The sequence below is a fragment of the Lactuca saligna genome, chromosome 4, assembly GCF_052625555.1.
Source record: "Lactuca saligna cultivar CGN05327 chromosome 4, ASM5262555v1, whole genome shotgun sequence".
NCBI lineage: Eukaryota > Viridiplantae > Streptophyta > Magnoliopsida > Asterales > Asteraceae > Lactuca > Lactuca saligna.
The window spans coordinates 208,285,079-208,296,903 of NC_136420.1; positions in this window are offsets into that span (position 1 = coordinate 208,285,079).

An 11,825-nucleotide genomic window follows, 5' to 3' on the forward strand; every position below is an offset into this window, starting at 1 on the left:
GAAATCACGATCTTGCATCCTAGAACCACCTTAAGGCCAAGATCTTCATCAAAGTGTGCTAAGGCCGAAAATCACCTCATTTTTCTTCCATCTTTTCTCCAAAACCGAAACCACACCCAAGGTGAGCTTCATACCCCCTTATTTTCGGTTTTTATAAGTTTTGTTGGGCGGGGGGGGGGGGGGGGGGGGAATACAAGCAAATGTGTAGATCTATCATTATGTGTATGCCTTGTATGATTTCTATGTTTATTTACATACTTTTGTGTGTTTATGGTATTGAAACTAGTCAAAAGGACCTAAAAATCGAGATTTCCATTATGATGCGTGAAACAAGTGATAAAACATATCATTATACATAAGTCACTACTAGAAAAAAAATAACCAAGTAGTTTAGATGAACATCTTGGACTAAATCACATTTTTGGACTAAAAATGCTAAAAATATGAATTTTAAGGGCTCAAAATGTAAAAATACAAATTCTGAAGGTTGATATGTGTCAAAACAGATTCATAAAGGGATTTTCCAAAAATTTACACTTTGGAATGATTGAAATGTAAACTTTTAAGCTTAATGGGCTAAAAATGAACTTTTCGGCCTAATAAGGCCCAATATGCGAAATTTCAAAGTTGAGGGGCTGAAAATGCATTTTTCTGTAAAACAGGGGACTACTAGTCCCCCAAGTCCATTTCAAAGGTTAAAAATTCTTTTCAAATTTAAAAGGAACCAAGGATGCAAAGATTTTCTATTTTGGGCCAAAAGTGTAAAATTCACGAAATTGAGGGTTCTAGCCGAAAAAGTTTCATTTTGAGGGACTAAAACTGTTTTTCAATAAGCTTTGAGGTGAAAAATACTTTTCTACAAGTTTTGATACTATAGTGTCAAGAAAAATGGCTTAAGGACTAAAATATAAATTATTATATATAAGGGGTCCAAAAGTGTAAATTCATCCAAAAAGAAGGGTCTGAAAAATGTAAAAGACAAATGTCTTAAACAATGAATCCGACACGATGAAATACTAGTACCTCAATTATCGGCGAAACACAATTCACCATCAACACCAAAAAACGTTATCAAACGAATTGATTCGGTCTCGAATCAATAACAAACCTGAAACTACTAACGCGATGATACTTCAATACACACATGGAAATCTCGGAAACTCAATACACACGCGGGAATACACCAGACGTCGATACACCGTCCTTGGACCCAAAAGTTTCAAATCATGCTTGTTGGGCCTAGCTTGCCCAATGACATGATCTTTAGGCCCGAAGGAAATTTGCTTACATGTAGTTGGGTCTAATACGGCTTAATTCCGTGTAAAAGGACTTTTAATGGCAAACGTGTTGCTGGTCCCCAAGGGTCCTTTGGTACTGCTAGCAAAGTCGAGAATTCACCAATGCGAGTCGGGCTAAGGGCCCTTCGCATTCACGATAGTCTTGAACGACGTAGGGAAATACCGGGGCTTCGCATCCTCTTTTTTTTCCCCTCGGTTGTGGGGCTACATGAGTCCGGGTGGTTGGGTTAAGTGAATAGTGCGAGCAACGCCTAAGGGATCGTTTGTACGGTTGTCAACTGGTCGTTTTTATTAATGTATGTTACAACAATTCACAATCCACAATTAATCCAACGTCTCCGGAGCTCAACGAATACACCTGTCGCAACGAAATTACAAAACATAAACTAATTAAAGCAAAGTGATAGGAAAACGTCGGGTTTTCCTAGGTTTTTCAATTAATACACCTACAAACTACATACCGAGTTTTACAAATCGTACTCTTGCATTTATGGAAACAAACAAGCATACTTACGGATCTTCACACCTTTTACACTATACTATTTTCAGAAAATATCGGATTTTCTGGTGGTTTTCAAAACAATACAAAACATTGGATTTCAAACATTATTTATGAACTCACCAACATTTCATATGTTGACGTTTTTCAAAATACTTGTATTCTTAGGTAACAGATAAAGTGAAGGAAGAATTGTACTCTATGACGTTTTGTTGTTATTTAATTAGTATCAAACAATTTACTTTTGGACATGTAATATTATGGAACAATGTAATGAATGTAAACACTATCAGTTGTATTATTCCAATGCTTGGTGATGAATCATGTTATGTTTCATGTATATTCATTGTGATGGTATTCAATTAAGTCACAACAGCCCCCGGACGTTTCCGTCATCTGGTTCGGGGGTGTGACATCAAAGGCAACTTACTAAAGATTGAACACTAAATGAGATTGATTGCGATCCATATCTGTAATAGCCTGGATTCCCAGGTATTATTCATTCTTATATTTTTGGTATTTTGTGAGGAGACTCGGCAAGTTGGAGCTCAAACTCGGCGAGTAGGATCACGATTTTCGATGCGGGTTCGCATCTGGACTCAGCGAGTCCAAGGAGTGGACTCGGCGAGTCCATGTTGTTTAATGAAACCCTAATTCTCTGGGTTTGGAGCCTATTTAAGGGCACTTATAGTCTCCCATTGCAGCTACCAGTCCCTTAAGAGAACCCTAAGAGAGCTAATTCATTTTGGGAGAGAGGAAGTCACTTTTGGGCCTTTGTATTCTTTGTTTAGCAAGAGGAAGGTTGCAAGAGCAAGGAGGAGGTGAGATTCCAGCAGATCCAGAGTCCAGAGGCTTCATTTTGAGGTAATGGTTCGAATCTTCTTCAGTTTTAGGGTTGATCTTTAGAGTTAAGGTTTTATAACCCCTTTGGAGAGTGATTATGTGAAGCAAATGGTCCCTCTTCGAGTTTGTGCCTTGGATCTGGATTCAAAGAGGTCCAGAGACCTTAACCATTGGAGCTTTTTGGGTTATTATGGAGTCATTGGACCTACGTGGTTATTTTTGGGACCAAATCTCCTTTTGATGCCTTGTGGGGGTTATACAAGCATCAAGTTTCGAACTTTACGTGACATTCATGCTTGGGAAGGACAGATCTATGGTTTGGGAAAGCAGATCTGACCTTAGAAGGTCAATAGAGTTTGTGCATGGCATGGACTCGCCGAGTTGTTCTTGAGATTCGGCGAGTTGGGTTGGGGTTTCACGTAAAGTGTTCAGCGAGTACACTCGTCGTGTTGGGGGATGACCCAGTGAGTCAGGGAGAGTCAATATGGGGCTGAGTCAAGCCGGAAATCGCCGAGTTGTTCTTGAGACTCGGCGAGTTGAGTCGTGATTTCCCCGCGACTCATGACAGGTGGAACTCATCGAGTTAGGGAAGTACTCGACGTACCAAGAGAGGATCCGAGGGAGTTAGTGAACGCGTATAGACTCACCGAGGCGCTTTGGTGCACTCGTCGAGTCCGGTCAAATTTGACCGTTGACCAGAGTTGACCAGTGTTGACTTGATAGGGTTAGTCAACCTTAGTTGTAAAAGTGTTAATTAGAGATATATTGTATTATAGGAAGATTATAGCTCGAGAGATCGAGCACGAGTGATTTCAGGGATTTGCGAGTTATCGAGATACACGAGGTGAGTCTTCTCACTATACTTTACCTTGAGTAGGTAACTAGAGTATGTGATACAGTGTTTGTATGCTATATATGTGTTATGTGTTGTACTACATTATTCTATGTGATTTATGTTGTGCATGTTTATAGAGTTAGAACCTGAGGGTTCACAGAGTTTGGGTGCACGGACCCACAGAGTTATAGCCTCGAGTGGCTAATATGTGTTATATGTGGTATTTTGGGGAACTCACTAAGCTTTGTGCTTACAGTGTTTGGTGTTATTTGTTTCAGGTACTAGTGACGACTGTGAGAAGGCGTCGGCTTGATCAGTACATACACACACGGGATTTTATGTTATGAGATCTTGGGATTTTTGTATGACATGGATTGAATTTGAAACATGGGTGTTTTTACGAATATTAAATGAATTATGTTTTTATAAAATGAGAAAATTTGTTTTGAAATTTACGGTATTACAAGTTGGTAGCAAAGCCTTGGTTTGAGGGATTCGGGTACACCTTAGGGAGTATTTGAACTCAAACTGAGGATTTGGAAAATATTTTCAAAAGAGAACCAAATTTTCTAAAAGAAGTAAAAGATTTTTATAGAAACTCAGAGTAGAAACGTGTGTACGATCAGTCAGCGCCCAAACGGTGATTTCCCAAAATACCCTTATATTATATGTTTATGAGATTGATATGATGTATTTTCTTGCTAGAGAGGGCTAGGTATTCCTATTAGGACTAGAGTGCCCTGATTTGTGATGCCTTAGCCTAGGGAGAGGTGAGCTGCTATGAGATGCTTGAGAGTGAATAGGTAGCAGCGAGGAGCTTATGAGAGATCTGTTAGAGAGTGATAGAGTACTTGTAACTTAGGATCCGAAGAGGAGGATTTGGGGTGTATACTGAAACGGTGCAGACAGTAGTATTGGGCCCGTAATACTGAAAGCACCAGGGCGGTGTACAGTTCAAGTAAGAACCTTCGGAATGCCAAGGATCAGGGAGGGAAGAGTTGTCGAGTGTAAGTATGCTCGAATGGATTCTAATTTATCGTATGTTGTATTTCAGAGGTAGATCATGGTGAGGACATGTCTTATGCCAGAGAGCAGTGGGGCTAGTGATGAGGAGATCCGCCGGATCATCCACGAGGAGGTGGTTGTGGCCATCAGGGTAGAGATACCAGAGATGTTCGGGTCTATTAAGACCATGTTGATTTGAGACTTTCGACGAGCGTTATGATGCTCTTTCTGAGGTTGCTGTTGCGGTAGCCACTGCAGCTGTTGCTGCTGCGAGGCCGCAGGGTGGTGATGCATTGCTGTTCCGAGAGTTCAGCAACATGAAACCGCTAGAGTTTGACGGGACCCAGGACCCGGTGGTGGCTATGAGGTGGATTTCAGACATAGAGGGGTGTTTCTTCACTTGCTCATCTCCTGATCATTTGAGAGTTCGGTTCGTGCTGAAACAGCTTCGCTTGGGAGCGAAGGACTGGTGGAAGTTTGTGACAGCCCACATTTCGCCTGTTGAGCTTGCGGCAGTGACCTGGGAGAGGTTCACTGCCATGTTCCGAGATGAGTACGTTCCCCAGGTGGAGAGGGAGCGTTTGGCCCAGGAGTTTCTAACCCTCAAGCAGGGTACTGAGTCTGTTACGGTGATTACCAGGATGTTCCACGAGAGGGCGATGTTCTACCCTGAGCACGTGTCCACTGAGCAGGTACGCATGAGCCGATATTTGAGTATCTTGAGGTGAGACATTCGGAAGTTCGTGGCGAACTCCTCGTACCGGACATTTTCCGAGCTTCAGGAAAATGCCCGGAAGAGGGAGATTGAGCTAGAGACTCAGGACAGGGAGGAGGCGGAAGTCTCAGGGGAGGGATCGGCGACCGGTACAGTCCCAGCCGGCAGCCAAGCGGGCCAAGCCCGCTGATCCCAAATCTGGGAGCCAGAAGGGCCGCACTTGTGGAAAGTGTGGCAAGGGTGATGATGGAGTATGTAGAGCTGGATCTTGCTACAAATGTGGCAAGGAGGGGCATATAGCCAAGGACTGCCCCAAGGGGTTTGCAGTGTGTTTTCATTGCAACCAGACCGGACACCGGAAGGCGGAGTGTCCGCAGTTGTGGGGATCAGCTCAGGGATCTGCCCCTGCCGCCATCAGAGTTACCGAGAGTCGGCCAGTGAAGGCCGAGGCACCGAGGGCACGAGGGAGAGCCTTTCACTTGACCGCGGAGGAGGTCCGCACAGCACCCGATGTCGTAGCTGGTATGTATTCTTTCGTGTATTTATTTTGATGATTGGGATATTATGCTTATATTATGTTATGCGTAGGTACTTTTCTTATGAATTTTGTACCTGCCTTGGTGTTATTTGACTCGGGTGCGAGTCGGTCTTTTGTATCTTTGGCTTTTAGTCAGCATATTAGTGTTAGTCTCGAGGCACTGAGTCGGCCTCTGAGAGTTTCCATAGCTGACGAGAGGGTGATATATGCCACGGAGGTGATCCGCGGGTGCGTATTCGAGATTTTCGTTGTTGAGTTCCTGATTGACTTGGTTCCTATTGCGATGGGTGATGTCTGTGTTATTGTGGGCATGGACTGGTTGAGCAGATTCAGTGCGGTTATCGACAGCGAGCAACAGCTGGTGACCATACGAAACCCTAGAGGGGGAGTTCTTACGGTGTACGACGAGGGTACACGTTCTAGATCAGCGTTTTGTTCGGCCGCTAGGGTGAGGCAGTGTCTACAGCAGGGCTGTAAGGGTTTTGTGGCGTACGTGATGGATACGCGGGTTGATTCCGAGAGGCCGAGGTCAGTGGAGGAGATTCTGATAGTGCGTGAGTTCCCAGATGTCTTTCCATAGGAGTTGCCGGGTGTGCCTCCCGTGATGCAAGTGGAGTTCAGTATCGATTTGGTTCCGAGAACCGCGCCTATTGCCAAGGTGCCTTATCGCCTTGCACCTTCAGAGATGCAAGAGTTATCCTCGCAGCTTCAGGAGTTGTTGGGAAAGGGGTTTATTCGGCCGAGCAGCTCGCCGTGGGGAGCGTCTATCCTTTTTGTCAAGAAGAAGGATGGTTCACACCGGATGTGCATTGATTACCGGGAGTTAAACAAGCTAACAGTCAAGAACCGTTACCCGTTGCCGAGGATCGACGATTTGTTCGATCAGTTACAGGGAGCATCTTGGTTCTCCAAGATCGATTTGAGGTCTAGATACCATCAGGTGAGGGTGCGAGATGAGGACATCCAGAAGACAGCGTTCAGGACGCGTTATGGGTATTACGAGTTTGTGGTGATGCCTTTCGGGCTCACCAATGCCCCGACAGTGTTCATGGATCTCATGAACCGAGTGTGCAGGCCAATGCTGGATCGGTCAGTAATTGTATTCATCGATGACATCTTGGTATATTCGAGATCTAGAGAGCAGCATGAGGAGCATTTGAGGGAGATCCTCGAAGTTCTGAGATCGGAGAGGCTTTATGCCAAATCCTCCAAGTGTGATTTTTGGTTGCGAGAGGTCCAGTTCCTGGGACATCTCGTTAACCAGAAAGGGATATTGGTCGACCCGGCCAAAGTTGAGGCGGTGATGAGTTGGGAGGTGCCGAGGTCACCCTCCGAGATCAGGAGTTTTCTAGGGTTGGCCGGTTATTATCGGAGATTTATCAAGGATTTCTCTAAGATCGCAGTGCCACTCACCAGATTGACCCGGAAGGGTGTTGCTTTTTCATGGGGCCCCGAGCAGCAGGCCTCCTTTGAGACGCTTCGCCAAAGGTTATGCGAGGCCCCGGTGTTAGCCCTCCCGGAGGGAATGGAGGACTTTATGGTATACTGTGATACATCGATCTTGGGGTTGGGAGCAGTGCTGATGCAGAGAGGGCATGTGATAGCATACGCATCGAGGCAGCTGAAGCCACATGAGACGAGGTATCCCACCCATGACCTAGAGTTGGGGGCAGTGGTGTTCGCCCTCAAGATTTGGCGTCACTATCTGTATGGGGTTCGGTGTACGATATACACGGACCATAAGAGCCTGAAGTATTTGATGGATTAGCCCAACCTAAATATGCAGCAGAGGAGGTGGTTGGATGTGGTTAAGGATTATGATTGTGAGATCCTGTACCATCCGGGCAAGGCTAATGTGGTAGCCGACGCCCTGAGTCGCAGGGTGGAGAGCGCCCCGTTGTGAGGTATATGTTTGCGTTTGACCGTGATGGCTCCGGTGTTGGACACCATTCGTGGAGCACAGGCTGAGGTCGTGAAGTCGGAGAAGCAAAAGAGGGAGCGAGTGGTAGGGTTGGTATCGGAGTTCGTTACCGATGGTCGGGGGCTTATGATATTTCAGGGGCGGATTTGGGTACCGTTTGTGGGAGGGACACATACCATTTTGATGGAAGAGGCTCATCGGTCGAAATTCTCGATCCATCCTAGGGCCACTAAGATGTATTTGGATCTGAGGAGGGAGTATTGGTGGCCCTGTATGAAGAGGGATGTTGCGTGGTTTGTTGAGAGGTGCTTAACCTGCCGTAGGGTTAAGGCCAAGCACCAGAGACCGCATGGTAGGTTGCAGCTGTTGGAGGTTCCCGAATGGAAGTGGGAACAGATTACAATGGATTTTATCACCAAATTTCCGAGAACTGCGAGGGGAGTCGATGCAATTTGGGTGATTGTGGACAGGTTGACGAAGAGCGCCCACTTCCTTGCTATTAGTGAGAGCTCCTCCGCAGAGAAGTTAGCAGAGATGTACGTGAGGGAAGTGGTATCTCGGCATGGGATGCCGATGTCGATTGTCTAGACGGGGATGTACATTTCACTTCCAGATTCTGGAAGAAGTTTCATGAGGAGCTGGGTACTAGGCTGCATTTTAGTACCGCATATCACCCCCAGACAGACGGACAGAGTGAGCGAACGATTCAGACGCTCGAGGACATGCTCCGGGCATGTGTGATGGATTTCAGGGGGAGTTGGGATACGTACTTGCCCTTGGCAGAGTTTTCTTACAACAACAGCCATCATTCGAGCATTGGTATGTCACCCTTTAAGTTGTTGTATGGGAGGAGGTGTCGGACCTCCATTTGTTGGGGAGAAGTCGGACAACGTGTTATGGGCAGTACTGAGATCGTACTTCAGACGACAGAGCAGATCCAGCAGGTCAGACAGAGGTTATTGACCGCTCATAGTCGTCAGAAGAGTTATGCGGACAGACGTCGGTCCGAGCTTGAGTTTCAAGTCGGCGACTTTGTGCTCCTGAAGGTCTCTCCTTGGAAAGGAGTGATTCGATTCATGAAGAGGGGCAAGTTGGGGCATCGATACATTGGTCCATTTCGGGTGGTCGCGAGGATAGGCAGGGTAGCCTATCGTTTGGAATTGTCAGCAGAGTTGGGGCAGATTCACAACACTTTCCATGTGTCGCAATTGCGGAAGTGTATAGCCAATGAGTCGGTAGTGGTTCCATTAGAGGATATTCAGGTGGATGTAAGCCTGAATTATGCTGAGAGACCAGTGGCAATCAAAGATCGGAAAATCAAGGTTCTGAGGAACAAGGAGGTACCCTTGGTTTTGGTTCAGTGGCAGCATCAGAAGGGGTCCGATATGACTTGGGAGCCGGAGCGTGAGATGCGCGAGCAACATCCGGAGTTATTTGCAGAGCGAGACTTCGAGGGCGAAGTCTAGTTCTAGTGGGGGAGAATTGTAACAGCCCGGATTCTCAGGTATTATTCATTCTTATATTTTTGGTATTTGTGAGGAGACTCGGCGAGTAGGATCGCGATTTTGCACACGGGTTCGCGTCTGGACTCAGCGAGTCCAAGGAGTGGACTCGACGAGTCCATGCTGTTTAATGAAACCCTAATTCTCTGGGTTTGGAGCCTATTTAAGGGCACTTATAGTCTCCCATTGCGGCTACCAGTCCCTTGAGAGAACCCTAAGAGAGCTAATTTGTTTTGGGAGAGAGGAAGTCACTTTTGGGCCTTTGTATTCTTTGTTTAGCAAGAGGAAGGTGGCAAGAGCAAGGAGGAGGTGAGATTCCAGCAGATCCAAAGTCCAGAGGCTTCATTTTGAGGTAATGGTTCGAATCTTCTTCAGTTTTAGGGTTGATCTTTAGAGTTAAGGTTTTATAACCCCTTTGGAGAGTGATTATGTGAAGCAAATGGTCCCTCTTCGAGTTTGTGCCTTGGATCTGGATTCAAAGAGGTCCAGAGACCTTAACCATTGGAGCTTTTTGGGTTATTATGGAGTCATTGGACCTACGTGGTTATTTTTGGGACCAAATCTCCTTTTGATGCCTTGTGGGGGTCATACAAGCATCAAGTTTCGAACTTTACGTGACATTCATGCTTGGGAAGGCCAAATCTATGGTTTGGGAAAGCAGATCTAACCTCAGAAGGTCAATAGAGTCTGTGCATGGCATGAACTCGCCGAGTTGTTCTTGAGACTCGGCGAGTTGCGTTGGGGTTTCACGTAAAGTGTTCAGTGGGTAGACTTGCCGGGTTGGGGGATGACCCAGTGAGTCAGGGAGAGTCAATATGGGGCTGAGTCAAGCCGGAACTCGTCGAGTTGTTCTTGAGACTCGGCGAGTTGAGTCGTGGTTGCCCTGCGACTCATGCCAGGTGGAACTCGTCGAGTTAGGGAAGTACTCGACGTGCCAAGAGAGGATCTGAGGGAGTCAGTGAACGCCTATAGACTCGCCGAGTCCGGTCAAAGTTGACCGTTGACCAGAGTTGACCAGTGTTGACTTGATAGGGTTAGTCAACCTTAGTTGTAAAAGTGTTAATTAGAGATATATTATATTATAGGAAGATTATAGCTCAGGGGATCGAGCACGAGTGATTTCAGGGATTTGCGAGTTATCGAGATACACGAGGTGAGTCTTCTCACTATACTTTACCTTTAGTAGGTAACTAGAGTATGTGATACAATGTTTGTATGCTATATATGTGTTATGTATTGTACTGCATTATTCTATGTGATTTATGTTGTGCATGTTTACAGAGTTAGAACCTGAGGGTTCACAGAGTTTGGGTGCACGGACCCACAGAGTTATAGCCTCGAGTGGCTAATATGTGTTATATGTGGTGTTTTGAGGAACTCATTAAGCTTTGTGCTTACAGTGCTTGGTGTTATTTGTTTCAGGTACTAGTGACGATCGTGGGAAGGCACCGGCTTGATCAGTACACATACACGGGATTTTATGTTATAAGATATTGGGATTTTTGTATGACATGGATTGAATTTCAAACATGGGTGTTTTTACGAATATTAAATGAATTATGTTTTTATAAAATGCGAAAAATTGTTTTGAAATTTATGGTGTTACAATATCTCATGTTCAACATGGTGTCTGTGACAAAAGGATAACTGATAACTTACCATATACATCAATTGGAACGTTAAACTTCCTGGGAGTTAGATGTTTTTGAATGACACCTCTTCGTGTATTATTGGGGACAGTGAAATAGTGCTAGACATTCACCATTGTGTATATCAATCTATAGCAAATCTTGTGCAAGTGAGATATTGAAATATATGTATGCTCAAGAATCATTTTAGAATGATGATACTAATACTATATGATTTTATAGGGTCACACCAATAACTAGTTTAGACATATAAATTATTTATACGAATTTGATTCTTGATAAATATTTATAATTCTTGCAATTAATTGGAAATTATTTATTTTATGAAAATATTAATTTTCAATATCAAAATATATCATAATGTATGATATATAAAATCATGTACATCTTTTTGGACTAAAAAAGTTTTGTCTTTTATATAAATATACATTAGGTTATATCTTATAAAGAATGAAATACTTTTAATAAATCTTTTGTTTTTTTATTCTCTTTTATTATGCATTAGGAGAGAGGAGACAAAAGATGGAATTTCCTTATTTTAATTAAGAAGACATGCTTTAGAAGCATGTCTTGACATAATTATAAAGCATAGGTTGCTAGTGGTATGAAACCTCTTAAAGTGTTAAGACATAATAGATAGAAGATTAAAGGTTTTCATATTTGTCTTTCATTACTCACTCTAAACTATGATCTTTCCCTCTCTCCTTCTCTTTTCTATCTTAATTGTTTAAGACAAACTAGAGGGAAGTTGATAATTATATTATCTCTTTTAAGCAAAAATTGTCTTGTCTTAAAGGCTTAAGAGTCTCCTTTGTTGTAAGAAGAACTAGTATTCAAGTTGCTTGGTCATTATTGGTGGATATCAGTAAAGGAACTATCTTTGTGCTCTTGCCATCTTCTTCGACAATCAACATCCCAAGAGGAACCAAAGACTACAAAGATTGTTAATTAGTTTCTTCTAACGGTTGTGCTAATCTTTCATGTTTATGCAAAATGATCATTTGGTAAGAATAAAACAAG